Genomic DNA, 15,478 nt, shown 5'->3' with positions numbered 1-15,478 from the left:
CGACTACCGGAACATGTTAATGCGCGCAGCTGTCAATCAATTCGGTAGGCGGGGGGATCGCACACCTACGTAATGGTGCGATCGATTTGAAAACAGCTCCAATTGGCCGACCCTTTTTTTGTAGTTAAATTTTTTAAAAAAAAGGACTGGGTGTGTTCATATCACCCCAGTATGCCGGTCTATACACTATAACAACACACAGATCTGTCCAAATAGCTTGAAAAGTAGATTTTTTACCATAGGTGCCCTTTAATGCATGAGTACTTAACTAAACATTACAATGTGGTGCAACAAACACATTAAAACCATTTCAATAAAACAATGTTGCAAAATTGTTCAAATGTTTCACTTATGGCCTGTGTGAAAGGTTGACAATAATGCAACACCCAACTGTATAGAAACACAAACTCAAAAGGACAATTCACCGAAAAAATGAAAATTGTCAATTTCCTCACTCTTAACTTGTTTATTTCTTCTGCTGAACACAAAAGAAGATTGTTTGAAGAAAGCTGAAAACCTGTAACCACTGACTTTCATAGTATTTGTTTTTTTTCTTTTATGGAAGTCAGTGGTTATAGGTTTCCAGCTTTCCTCAAACTATCTTCTTTTGTGTTCAACAAAAGAAATAAATCCACTGAGGCTTGTAAACACTTGAGGAGTGAATAATAGCAAGTAAATGTTCTTTTTTTAGTGAACTATCTCTATAGGAACACATTTTAATCGTTCCAACATTTATTTCAGGGTGGATGCAACTTGTACAATTAAATGTAAACAGTTGTTGGTAAAAATCAAGAAAACTTTAACTATTTAAGGGTAACATTCAGTGAACAATTAAAGTGATTGTTTTACTTTATGTACTTGTCAAATAATTGTACTATGTGAATATGTATAAAAAATTAACCATTAAAACATTTGAAAAGTTCCAAGCCTATTTGACAGTTGAAACAGCTGCAAACATTTGGTTGCACCAAAAAAAGTATCAAATCTTAATCTACAAAAAAACTCAATCATCAAAACTAACCAGCAATATTTAAGTGCAAAATTAAAGGGAATGTACTTTCTGTATACAGTGTGAGTTAACTGTATGAAGTGTAAGAAGAATGACTGAAAACAATAGCTTGCATAGGAGCTGCCCACAACTCAGTTCTGACTAAATCCACTAAACCAGGGGTGTCAAATCTAAACTTAGTAAGGGCCGCACTGAGTGTTGTGAATAGAGTCAGGGGCCATACATACACATTTAAAATCTATTTATTGAAGAAAATAATTTTATACCATCATCTTACACTTCATCAAAGGGTCATGACACCCCCCACTTTCGGTTAAAGTCTACTTCAGAATTTTTTCAAAAGATGCATGATTAATGGGCGTGGAGCTCCGCGAGCATAGGGCAGGAGTGGGCGTGGCCAGCAGGGGAGAAGGAGAGCGAACAACTGTTGTTGTCAGTTAGCTCACAAATTGAGACAAACCGTGAGGAGACGCATGAGTTTATAGTTTACAAAGTTAAAATGCAAAGAAATAAACAGTAATTTAATGCCCTGCTACATTTGTTATTTGTAATTTCATATACACATAACCACAATTTATATCATTATAAAGACAATCGTGTTCATATAAATACTATAAATCAGGATTCTCCCTCAATCCCCGGGTCTATTATAGATCTGAATGCAGACTCAGTGCAGCAGGTCTCCTGACCTGTCTATTTTAACCGTTAGCCCTGCTGGTAATCTGGAGGATTTAGGCAAACACAGCAGCACGGCGATGTGTCTGAATGTGAACGAACTCCTGATAAAAGTCAACGTCCGCCATTCTTCAATTTTTGCACTGCTCTCCCGATAAAAATGCTTGCAGCACACACACACACAGCTTTGCTATATGATCGGCCCTGACAGGATCGCGGGGAAAAAACATGCATCAAACCCCATGGATCATGGAAACAAACACATACGAGCCTTCTTGAACGGCTACTGCGTGCCGTTGGTCTGTCTCACTCACAGCTTGCTTGAAACTGGCAGGTCTGCCTTCGGAAAGCACATGCTCTCATGAATAATTGAGCAGCCGGCTCTTCTCATAGGATAAGAAAACTCCGATATGAATAATATTGAGAAACCGACGCGTCTTCATTGCACTTGCGGTACTGCGCTACGTCGCCGATTTTGATCCCTCCCCAAAAATCATTTTAAACCCGGAAGCTGAAATTAGCTGACAAAAGCTCAAAATTATCCAGTTTTCCCCACAATTAAAGCTGACAGGTGCTAACATTGTCTTAACTGATGCTCAACACACACACATCTGTTAATATAAAAAAAAAAAGTTCTCCAGGGTGTCCTGAACCTTTAAAAGCTGTTCATAGAGACACGCACGTGCTGGTGAAGAGTGGGTGTTTACAGCAGTTAATGGTGCCAAACAGCATTTCCTGTTGTTTACATCTTTGCTACAGCATACTGTAAACGCTAGACACCGTGCATGTCATGATCAATTTTAACAAATAAAAATACTTACAAGTTGTGGTCCCATTTCACAGGTTTTGCTTGTTGGAGCTGCTCCTCCTTTAAGAAGATTTTAACCGAATCCAGCACTGAACTGGGAGAGATTCTGGTAGCTGTGTTTTGTCAAATCATGCTTGCTATGTATCTTATAATTCTCTGGAACATAATTAATATTAAACTGTGAGCACTTCTCTCTCTGTGTCGTGTCCTTTTGAAGCCCAAATACAGAAAAAGCTCTGTGAAAATAGCAGCGTTTGGATGGCTTTTTAGCTCCCTCTGCTGTAACATTATAGTGCCTCTGGCCACGCCCCTTAGCTGCACAGTGTGTGTGTGTGCGCGGTAAAACACCTTTGTGATCTCGCTGGCCTGGATGTATTTTTTGTAGTACCCAAATTTCGTTCATTGTAGGCTTTGCTAAGCTTACTCTGTAAAAGTCAAGGTCTCCCTTTTCATTGAACTTTGAGCATTTTACATTCAGAGATGCTGTTTATGTTCACACAACTACATTACACATCAACTAAAGTTTAAAATATAGTGGACCACTCCTTTAAACACATTGCTCACCTCAATCCTTGTGTAAGCAGAGGAGTTTAATTTCCTTGATCCATCTCTCTTCACGACCGCTTTAAGGTGCGTCACTGTCACCTCTGAATTCAACTGAAACTCCTCCAAGGCCGTGTCCCGCCATAAAGAGACATCAAATGTGTTTTGACCACACTGGAGTACAAAGTCAAGTATAGGCACCTCAGAGTTTTGCACAATGGCCATTCTTGGTACCTGTAGCTGTGAATTAAAAGTTCAATTAACATTTTGTTGAATTTACAGTACACATTTATAGGTTTGTTTAAACACACACCTAGTTAAGCCTTTAAATGTCACTTTTAAGTTGAATACTAGTGTCTTAAAGAATATCTAGTAAAACATTATGTGCTGTCATCACAGCAAAGATAAAAGGAATAGATAAAAGGATTCATATATTTTTACTACTAAAATTCCATGAGTTTTTTCAAGACTGTCATGTAAATTTTTAGAACCTAATATTTCATGTAGTGTCTATGTATATGTGATAAATAGGAAAGAATAATGCATGTTCAAATTTATTATAGCATATCATAAAACACAATTAATTTAGTTTAAACTTATTTTAGTATTGTGTAAAATTTATTTAGATAATACTTACACAGCGAGCATGTGAGAGCATGTTTTTGGCCAAGGACAGAAAAGAATTTAAAAAAGCCAGCCTATATACAAGTATACAGATATTTGTTAAACTAATTTTCATGACTTTTCTTAAACTATGAGTTTTTCTATTTTTCCAAAACTTTTCCATGCCTGGAAAATGTCATGTCAAAATTCCATAATAGACCCGGAACCCTGATAGAAATTAGTTATTAGAATTAGAATTAGTTATTATATTTAGAAAAATGTTTAAACAAATAACTTTTTCCATTAAACAAAAATTGCGGGGAAAAAACAACAACAAAAAAAACAGGGGGGCTAAAAATTTTGACTTGTGTGTATGTATGCAAGTATGCACACACACACACACACACATAAGTGTCTTCTCTTGGATTTTTTCCAGCTGTGGCGGCAGACTTGGTTGGGCCTTTTAAACTAATCTACAAACTACCTATCCTATGGCATTGTTTAATTGTCAAATGTTGTGAGCAGTATTACAAGTCAAGATCGCATTTATGTAATACGAGCGAATCTCTGCTTAGTGCGCCATTTCCTCTCTATTGGAGACATTCATAAATATTCCTAGCCAATCTAACAAATGTTGGAGACATACTCGTTACATAAATGCTCTAAATCACACTTCAGCAGCATTTACTGAAGAGAGCACAAGAAAGTCTGCGCTTGAGCAGTGTATATTTGAGGGTGTGCAAAAAGTTTTGTGCACAAGCAAAAGAAATCGGCGTGCAAGCTATGACATTCGCATGCTCGTTTTACATAAATGCGATCTCGACTTTTGTTATTGAAATATCGTCACAGGTAGTTGGTAGATCTGTGCAATAGGTCTACTGCCACAACTGAAAAAAATGCTATAAGAAACACTGTATATTTGTGCGTGTGTGTGTGTGTATATATATATATATATATATATATATATATATATATATATATATATGTGTGTGTGTGTGTGTGTGTTTATGTATATAAATATGTACACACACACACACACACACACACACACACACTCACATCAAAACATTAGCTGAATGATTCACAATTTGAAAACGTTTTATCATATGTTCGAATTTAATTTATTTTAGCTATAAATTTAGCTCAAGTGTAAAAACACTTTTTGCAACATTATTAAATAAACTCACATTTTTAATTGTCCCTTTGAGGGTGAGGTACCCCCCTCTTGTATAGAGGTCATGTTCCTCCCCTGTCAGATGCATTGAGGGGGGATGCAGTATTTGAAGGGCGGCGCTGGTAGCAGACTCGGCCAGGTTAAGAGCAGTTCTAAAAATTGTTCTTTTTGCACTAATAAATAAACAATCTTGACATATTTACAGCTAGTAGTGTAGTTTTTAATCACATAGGTTAACCCTTCCTGAAAAGGTGCTTCAGGGGAGTTCCAGGGCACAGTGTAGCTTTTTTCATTGTTCGCGACAACACTTACATGAACAATTCTTTGAGCACCACGGCAAATTTGACCATCTTTGATTGTAAAATCTACACTACTAGCAGTGGTCCTGTGGCCAATGCACTGCATGGTAATGGGCTCAGCACGGAAGTAGGGGAAACTGGATTTTGAAGCCATTCTGTTGGTGAAACAAAAGAACAGGAAAACAGATTTTAGTCAAAATGCAGTTGCCATCGCTACTTGTCAAATTTGTTAAATGAACCAAAAACATAAAAACCTTTCAATAACAATAAACTTTCTTGCTAATGAAACCAGCAAACAAAACTTTTTACTTAAGAAAAAAACTATTTAATTACAGAAATTATTAATCTAAATATTTATCATTACTTATTGTAAGACTGATTTACTTTCGCTTGGCTTCACAGCTGACAGTACGTGCACAGCCGAAAGAGTGAGAGAAACACTAAATAAATATATCTCTGATGTAAATAACTTTACTAAATACTCAAAAATTACATCTAAGGTGGCTGCAAAACATTTGTACAACATTAGAAATGGTTACTTAACTCATTTGCCTTATTTGAATTGGGGTGTCTAATTTTAATGCTTGCAATTATAATTATTCAAGACATTGTCTGTATTTATTCTATTTTCTGTCATTTATTTCTCATTTGTTGTAAAAAAAATTTTTATTTGATGATGCTGACATATTACATATATTATACATATCTAACATTCTTTTAATAGTGCAGTACTGTACAAAAAATGTCAGCAACATATTTTACCTGCCACGTGGCACCTGAATACAATAAAAGTAAACCAAACAGTGATTTAAACTTCAACCTATTGACAAGCAACAGTTTAAAACAGTGTCATAATAACTAAAAAATATTGTTAAAAATTAAATTATGTTTTGTTTCTCGCATATAGTTATACATTTATGTGATGTGGGTAAAAGGTGTTTAAATCCAGCTACCACCGCTAGTATATTTCAAACCTAAAAGCTTGTCAAAGCACTGGTAAATGCATTATTAGCATTTATTTTGAGAAACTGTGAATAATATGAGGATCACAATCCCAGTGATTCACTCTTAAATATTTTACCAATTGAATTAATCTTAATTTCTATAGAACTTTTTACGATGTAAATTATGCAACAGCAGTTTATCATACACTACTAGTCACAAATTTGGGGTCAGTACGACTTTTAAATATTTTGAAAAAAGCTTATCCTGCTCATCAAAGCTGCATTTATTTTATCAAAAACAGTACACATTGTAAAATGTTACTGCAGTATAAAATAACACTTCAAAAGTAGTTTATAATTTAATTAATTTATTCCGGTGATTTTAAAGATTCAGCTTTATTACTCTAGTCTCTAAGATATCACTCTAATATTAATATTAGTATTAATGGTAATAAAATCAATAATGACTGGAGTAATAGTTTCATTTAAAACTGCATACAATAACAAAGCAGTTATTTAAATATTTTTAAATAAATATTTAACTTTATTTTTTTTTTACATTTAATAAATGTTATTGGTGAACAGAATAATTGACTGTCAGAAAAACTGACCCCAAACTAGGAACCGGTAATGTAGATGAAGAGAACAAAAAGCCACAAACACTGATAACACCACTACACACACAAAATTATAATAAAAGGTAAATTATTGGAGGTTTATGTTCTGTTTCTTTTAGATGCAACTATTAAATAAGAAATATGTAACAAATTAACACAACTGTACAGAGAAAACAGAATTCACCTCAAATACAAGCAAGCAGCACACGACTCAGGAACAATTCTGGAGAATAAAAACAAAAAAAGGTTATGAAAACATTGATCAAAACCAAAAACACACACACACAAAACACATATACTATATGGTAATCTTAATATAAGATGCAAAAGCGATTATGCCAGGAACAGTTGTGGAGATTTATATATATATATATATATATATATATATATATATATATATATATATATATATGTATGTGTGTGTGTGTGTGTGTGTGTGTGTGTATATATATATATATATATATATATATATATATATATATATATATATATATAAATCTCTATATAAATATATATATATATATATATATATATATATATATATATATATATATATATATATATATATATATATAAATAAATACATATATATGTATTAAAGGCTCTGAAAAAGATTAAACGGGACTTCAGCGCTTGACGGGGACTGCGGTCATGCCATCTGCGATTCAGAGAGAGACGGTCAAGCAATCTCTGCTTTTAATTGCAGTGCGCGTCAACTCGGTGTTTCGCGGTAGATTAAAGACGCGTGTGTTTAATGCACAGCAGTTTTAAAATCTTGTTTCACTTTTATTCGCGTAAATGATTTCAAATGAGAGATAATAAAAAATCGTCACTTTTATTCATATTTGGGTACATAATAACCATGACTTTGTATGTAGTCTGTGCTATTATTTCTTTGCTTTGCTGTAAATGTGTTTTATTTGCGAGTTTAAAACAAAATTAATAGTATTAAAGTCATTACAAGGCTGTCATATCTATTCACATTCCTTTTCATTTTCACAACCTACTATTTAGGTGTTTACTGTGTAACTATGTTTTATTGGTTTATTTGTGTTTTACTGTGAATATTTCCCCTTTTTTCATGTGGAATGTTGCTAAATTAATGGGAAAAAAATCATTATTGTGCAAATGTTTATTTTTCCTACTTAAATCACATATAAATATTAACATAACAAAAATCATGTAAAACACTTACTTTTTACTGTATGGTCATATTAGAAAAATCATAAAAAATTAAAATCAAATTGTTTTCTGTCAACTCCACCAGATACTTGTTCTACATGTCCTGATGTACCACTGTGTCCACTTTTCATATCATATTACTGTTGCATATTTTAATAATAACACGCTACAATCATGGAAAATACAGTGTTTTTATTGTACAGTCATAGAAAATATCAATTTGAATGAATGAACAGTAATTTCACAATATTTTTTTTTACATTTTTACCTATTTTCTAGTGTGAATGAACATTTATTGTTGAAATTACCACACTTTCCAAACATATTCAAATGGCCTCAGACAGATGTATACTATTACTGTGTGTGTGCGTGTGTACGTGTGCGTGTGTGTATGTGAGAGTATGTGTGCGTGAGTGAGTGAGTGAAAGCTGGAAAGATAACAGTACTTTTGTGTAATTCCATTCATTATATATTATATATATTATTTATATTGTTCTGCATTATACTATGCATACCTATGGGCGTTTGTGTAAGGCCAAATATTTGGTATGTTATGCATTTAATGCCGAAACACACACTTCAGTTAGTGCAGATTTCACAGTTCCACTCCTCCATGGTGGTGTTCAAAGCTTTCACTGGGACTGAAACGCAATTGGGGTGGTACCACTTGTTGCAGCTGTTGCACTGCACCATCATCTCTGTGTTGTGTGAGGTTCTGCAGATACATTGAACCTCCACAAAAAGAGAGGTTCTTTCAGGTCTTGCTTTTGTTTTTTTGGTATTTAAATACCGAAGCCGTTTTGTTCGTCAACGGTCTGTAAAGCGTTTGTCTCATATTGCTCTCCTGGAACTTGCACTCCTCTGGTTTGACTCCATCACATAATGCTTTAGCAAAGGCCAAAGCAAATAATCCGCAAGTGCTGGTTGACTGCTGCATTTGAACATCAGGCTCTCTGACAACAAATTGGGATGCATGTGGGCGGATAAGCCAGAATAATTTCTGTGCTGTCTGCTCGGAGATGTTTGTGTCCAGGCTGTTATAAATGCAAACCTCGTTGGGACCTCAGAAAACATTGCTTGCAGTTATCCAGTGGTTGTCATTTACAATCATTATTTGAACAAACGGTGCACTGTAAACCCAAATGCTCAAAATAATTTAATTGATTGAGTTGTAAAAACTCAATTTTCTAAAGTAGTTCTACTAACTTAAATAGTTTAAGTTTGTTTAACTTTTTTATAGGTTTTGAGTGAATTGAACTTATTATTTTTGATTAATTGGAACAACTTGCTCATTAAGTAAGTTATAATTTAACTTTACTTGTTAATGTCAATGTCAATTGTATTTATATAGCACTATTAAACAAAACAAAAGGTTGACAATGTGCTGCAAAATACAAATCACAAAGAGAAATATATAAAATAAGACTTTTTTGTAGTTTCAACACGCTATCTACGTATGAAATTAGTAATATTTGTGTGTGTGTGTGTGTGGTTAAGCAATTGTTTTGTCATTTTTTAATTAAATTATATACATATAAACAGGCTAAAATAAACAGAACAGCTGGTTTAATGTAAGCCCAAAATAGAATATTCTATTAGATATAATATATCTATTATTATTACAGGCAGTAAAATATGCCGCTGATGTTTCTGTGACATTTTATTGGCTCACGAGGTTCACGTGCTCCAAGTTCAGCGTGAGACTTTTGCGACATTGTGGGAACGCACAATGCTTCACTTTTGGCGCCACGAAATACTGCAGTGAGTGAGGAGAATTTCAGCTTCAAGCTTTCGGCAGTTATCAGCACCTCTGGTGTCACGGTAAGTGTTACATGCATTATAAACATGGTCTTATTTTGTAAAAAGTTAGACAAATCTTTAAATAGCGTTCACCAGTTACGTATATTCATATTCAAAAGTTACGGATGTCTCGCGACGAATAACTGATGAAATGGGCCTGATATAAATACCCATCGAAGCATATGTTACACATTACATTAGCTAACTTCTATATACATTTTGAACGAATTGTAGTCTATATTTCCACTTGCACGACATTAGGCGCTTAGATTGTAACTGACACGCGATTTAAAAATAAGCATCTAGTGTTGCCAGATGTAACTTGACTGATTCCAGCCTCAAAACCCGCTGAAATTCCTGCCCAGAAATCTGGAGGCTATCATATGCTGCTCCGAGTTAAGGACCGGGAGGTGGTATCTGGGGCTGAGGGGAACGTCGTTGCAAAAACGGCCAATGTTTCTTGACCCGTCTATGTCATTTTTACCCGCACAGTATTTAAAACCGTCTAAGTAATTGTGCGGGGAAACCGCTCAATCTGGCAACACTGTATCCGTCAGGCTTTAGCTGTGTCCTATGCCGAGTTCAGACTGCATGATTTTCAAACTATTCGTGTCACAGATGTTTTCACACTGCATGACTACCTGGGCTAGCGTTTCGTCGCTGCTTTGTTTACACTGCAAGATGGTTCGGCGACATAGACATTCACATTGCATGACTTTACTATAGGGAGAATCGCCGACAACTTCGTCCAAACTATGTCTCACAGCCAAAAATATGTAGTATATCTTTTGTTATTAACGACATAATGAGAAATTTCTTTCTGTATAAAACGTCAAACAGACACGGTTGCTCCTGAGTCCTGTCAAACCTCCACGAGTTTTTCCTCCATTTCGTGGGTCCAAATAAACCGAAAAAGCGCGCTTTTAACTTCTCCCCCAGCCTCCCGTTGGCCTGCAGCAGGTATACACACACGCACACACAAGTGAAAGCTGCTCTCTCATTGGCTGTAGGCGATCACTGATGGTATTTTCAGTCAAAACTCAATTCACACGGCATGATTTGAATCGCCGACAGCTCCAGATATTTAGCATGCCAAATATCTCACAGGCATCGGCGACTCATCGGCGATTCTCTCAGATCGCGTCTTTGATCGTTCATACTGTGTGATTGTCACTCACGTGCACGAGCAGCGATTTAACTGAGATTTCAGGCATTTGTCGGCGATTTCTCAAAACCTGTCGGCGAGCCAAAATCGGGGCTAAAATCACGTAGTCTGAACTAGGCATTGGTTCAGAGGCTGCGCCCTCCGAAGGATGTAGACTTCAAAGGTGAGTGCCTCTTTAGTAAGACATGTCAGTCTATTTTTAAACGTGTTTAGATATCAAAGTCAAATAAACCCAATTCATACATTTAATCCAGAGTTTTCCTTTTAAAAACGTCCTGCCGTTATCAGCGAGCAATGAATCTTGGGATGTTCGAGGCCGCGAAGGATCCACCGGTTGTATACTTCGTTACCTGGGAAGTGAAGGACACATTTTTGAGGCTGCGTTTGAATTAAAAAAAAAAAATGAAACAGCCTTTGGCGCGCCACGAACACGCATCGCACTTCCAATGCATCATTCGGCGGATGCAGCCTCTGAAATGAGACAGCTTTTGTCTGCTGTGTTAAAAACGATATAACTTGGAAAACATACTTTCCACAATGTGTTGGTCTGCCATTGATACAAACTGGGGACTTGAAGAGCAAGTGTCATTGTAGAAATGTGTCTAAACAGTTTAATATATTTTAAGTCTAGTATGGAAAAATAATATATAACTGTTGCACTTTAGTTTTGACTGATGACATCTGTTTAGAGATAAAACAGTGATGTAGTCCACAACAATCACATTCCGGCTTAACATTTAACAGCCACAACTGTCTATTATATAGTAGTCCCCTTTTTGTTTGGGGTTACATCAACATAAATAACTTTTCAATTTAATTTAATGATTTAAAAACTCCTAAAGGCTTTACATATTTCATTACTGGATAAATATACACTATCTAACATTAATCTCGTTTTTTTTTTAGGTTGTTGGCTTAAGATGGAATCTGAGGTAATGGGGTAACACTTTTTTCTGTTATTGCTTTCTTGATAACATATACCACATTCAGGGGCTAGTTTCTTTGAGGGGGTAGTAGATTAACCAGGTTCACATAATGAATATGGCTGTGTTCCCTGTCTGTCATTGTTTTAAGATTTAGGTGTATGCAGAGTTCCAACGGAAAACCAGAACCTGCCCAACATATTCTACTCTGAGCTTGACCAACACCTTCCTAGCCTAATGACCCTGTTCCGATAGAAGGCAGCCAGAACCGGGAAGATATCAGATACTTTAAATGAAATCCTAAGAATCCATGATGAACAGGTAAAACTATTGTTGTGCATTTTATAGGCTAAAACTTTATTAAAAGATTAAAAGTTTGAAAAATTTGATGATTCAAATGAACTTTGAACACTAAACCACTAAAACATTTTGAACCCTTTTTTTTGTATTTGTCTGGTTTTGTATATCTGATTATATTGTTTAACATTTACAGTTCAATTATATACAGTTTTCTTTTTATCGTTATAGGAGTTCCATGATGTGCACATCAAGTGTGTCACTGTTGTTCATGCTCTGTGTATCTATGTGAGGAAATCACTGGGTTTTTAAGGACCTGCATGGTGAGTATTTAAAAAAACATTACATTACCACACCAAACAGTTCTTATACATACATGCATATATACATTCATTCATTTTCTTTTTGGCTTAGTCCCTTTATTAATCTGGGGTCACCTCAGCAGAATGAACCGCCAACTTAGACAGCATATGTTTTACACAGCGGATACCCTTCCAGCTGCAACCCATCACTGGAAAACATCCATACACACTCATACACTATAGACAATTTAGCCTACCCAATTCACCTGTATCGCATGTCCTTGGACTGTGGGGGAAACTGGAGCACCCGGAGGAAACCCACACGAATGCGGGGAGAACATGCAAACTCCACACAGAAACACCAGCTGACCCAGGAGAGGCTCGAACCAGCGACCATCTTGCTGTGAGGCCACATCGCTGCCTACTGCGCCATTGCGTCGCCATACTTACATGCATACAGTACATTACTCTTATTCTGTCTTTCCAACCAAATAGTTTGTGCGATTTATTTTCTTTGACCTCACTGTAAAATTATTTTAGTACTAAATTGCTTTAAGCAAAACTAAGCGTTTTCTTTTCTTTTTTTTTTTTAGCATAGTATCAAGTTATTGCAACTTTTGTTTACTGTTTGCTAGGCTGACTTGACCAATCTTCTGTTTTTGCTTTAACATCTATTTTATCTTACAGGACACTGATGAGCTGATTTTCTGATGAGCCAGAGCTTACAGATGTTGCAGTGGCCCTCCTCGCAGTCGTCAAAGAAAATGACATAAGTTCAGTTCTCTTTCAACCTGTGAAAAACTTGTCATCGAGAGTAAGATTTTGAGCAGCCTCTCCAGATTCTTCCTGGTATTGTTTGGACTGATCTATGCACTTACACCTCAACTATCACAAAGGACTGGCCAACACTTTTGAATTCATTCAAAAGATTTTACTTTGTCTTGACAAGGGTAAACTGTCACCCAAGTTACAGAGTCTCAAAAATGATTTGATGCGAATGTAGGCCTGGCAATTCCTCGAGTTTTATGTAATTTGTTTTTGTGAAAATACTGGTTAAAAGGTTTCTGCATTTTTTTCTCACAATGTGCATTTATTAATGTTATTTGTCATTAATGCAGCTCTTGTTTTTAAGAGTTAAGTACAGCTGGGTAGTACTTTGTAACCATATAGGTAATTTAGTTTTAAATGGTTCATGTTTTTGTAAAAGTTCATGCAGGTTCGTGAATTTTTAATGTCAGAGGTGTGGTCTTCAATCTGCTTTTCAGGTTTTATCCTTTTAAATTAGCACTGCAGTGTCAAATTTAGTTTTGATTATTGTTTTTTTAAATGTTATTCTACTTGTACAATACAAGTTACTGGTACTTAAAACAAAAAGACAAAGACAATAATAAATATTGAGTTGATTCAACTTAAAATGGTTCTTTGTGTACTTATTTTTTTATGTAATGTTAACTTAATGCCATGAAATTTTAAGCAAAATTTTAAGTTACTGTAACTTAAAATATTTAAATTGGTTTCATAACAAGTTTTAATTTAACTGTAATGAAAACGTCTAAGTAGCATGTAATCAAAATATTTGTTTTGAAAACTTAATTTTTTAAGTTCATGAACTTAAAAATTGAGGCAACGAGTTACATCGTTACTGTAAACCCATATTTGGGTTTACAGTGTAGTAGATAACAGTGCTGTGCTAAATTTTAGAGTTTAGTTTGTGTGTGTGAATAGTAATTTATTTATTTTGTATTGCTGCAATTATAATCGAGTGCTTAATTTTACAATTTTAAATAGATTTTATTGATAATTACATTTTTAATACTAACACTACTTTCATTATACGTATTGCTGCATTTGTAGGTAGTGTAATATTAATTGTATGATTTAAATGTGAAATTAGTGTAAGGTTATGTTGTTGCTTTATAAATTTTTGTTTTGTGTCACAAAAGTATGTTGTGTTTTTCTGTTTTAGGTGAACATCAAAGTCAAGGTGTTGCAGTTAAATGAAGCCAGAGATGCATACACCCGCAGTAGTCAAAAAATGATGACCAGGTCTTATAAGGTTGCCGATGCGACAGACAGCATGTCCCTGACTGTATGGGGTGGGGAAGTACTTAATGTTGCAAAATGGTACACCCTCACTAATGTGTCAGTGCGGAAAAGCCGAAATTCGAACCAGTGACCCAGCGACCTTCTTGCTGTGAGGCGACAGCACTACCTACTGCGCCACTGCCTCGCCTACTCTACAATTATATTTTTTATTCTGGCAAGAATAATAGCAAAAGAAACTTTTAATTATTTTGCCCAATCAACAATTGACAAATTATTGTCTGGCTAGTTTTTGTCCTCTACCTTTGAGCTGAAAATGCAATAATGGTCCAACAAACCTGTCCATTATCACTAATAAAACCTAGAAATTGGGCATCAGTATACTGTAAGCCGACAGGTTCATATTTTCTTTTCCAGTTATCAAAGACTTAATTTGTTACTTAATTTTTGTTACATTGTTTTAACTTCAAAAATATACATCAGTGTAAAACCTACAAATGGTGGAAAAACATATTCTGTAGTAATAAAACCACCTGGGTCTCCACTTTTGCCATGGCCTTTTTTTTGTTGTAACAAACTTATCCCCTAGGTTTTTCCAAACTTTTTAACAAAACACTTCCTTTCCACGGCTGTTACTATTTCTAGCCAAGAATTATTGGTCATCTGGTTATCTCTATGGTGATCATGCATGGTCGGATCGTTAAGATGCCTGTACAGTCGTACTGTTTCAGACAAAATCCCTTCAAAGTGACTCCTATTCAACTCAAATCAAACGCGGCGCCGCATGAACTCTTCACCCAAAATCATGTCACGCGCTTCCAAAGTGAACCTCCGCAAACACGGCAATGACGTCACATATACCGCGCACACTGAGCTATGGCATGCTGGTCTTATTTGTACTTTTAATACCGCAAATTACATTAGGACTAGTGAAATAAAGAACTACACCACCACGAAACCAAGTGTTACGTCCCTTCCCCTTTTTGGTCTAGGGTTGGGGAAGGAAAATAACAAAGAAAATTAAAATTTAGAATTTGAGAAAAAAGGAGACCAAATTAATGAATTGTGTATAAATTAAATAAACAAATATTGAG

At 35.3% G+C, this 15,478-nt stretch overlaps 1 protein-coding gene and 1 pseudogene across 2 annotated transcripts in view; one reads left to right on the top strand and one right to left on the bottom strand.

Annotated features, from left to right (window-relative positions):
- LOC137491346 (uncharacterized) overlaps positions 1-15,478 on the bottom strand; it is a 45,537-nt gene that overhangs the window by 24,037 nt on the left and 6,022 nt on the right. The window lies entirely within an intron of this gene.
- Positions 8,468-14,849, top strand: LOC141381924 (uncharacterized; annotated as a pseudogene). Its single transcript, XR_015942121.1, has 5 exons — positions 8,468-8,561; positions 11,726-11,751; positions 11,900-12,063; positions 12,271-12,367; positions 13,047-14,849. The product of XR_015942121.1 is annotated as an uncharacterized LOC141381924, transcript variant X1 (transcript).

Source organism: Danio rerio, chromosome 4, assembly GCF_052040795.2.
Source record: "Danio rerio strain M-AB ecotype USA chromosome 4, GRCz13ab, whole genome shotgun sequence".
NCBI lineage: Eukaryota > Metazoa > Chordata > Actinopteri > Cypriniformes > Danionidae > Danio > Danio rerio.
The sequence above is the reverse complement of the archived record's forward strand: the minus strand, read 5'-3'. Positions and strand labels throughout refer to the sequence as shown.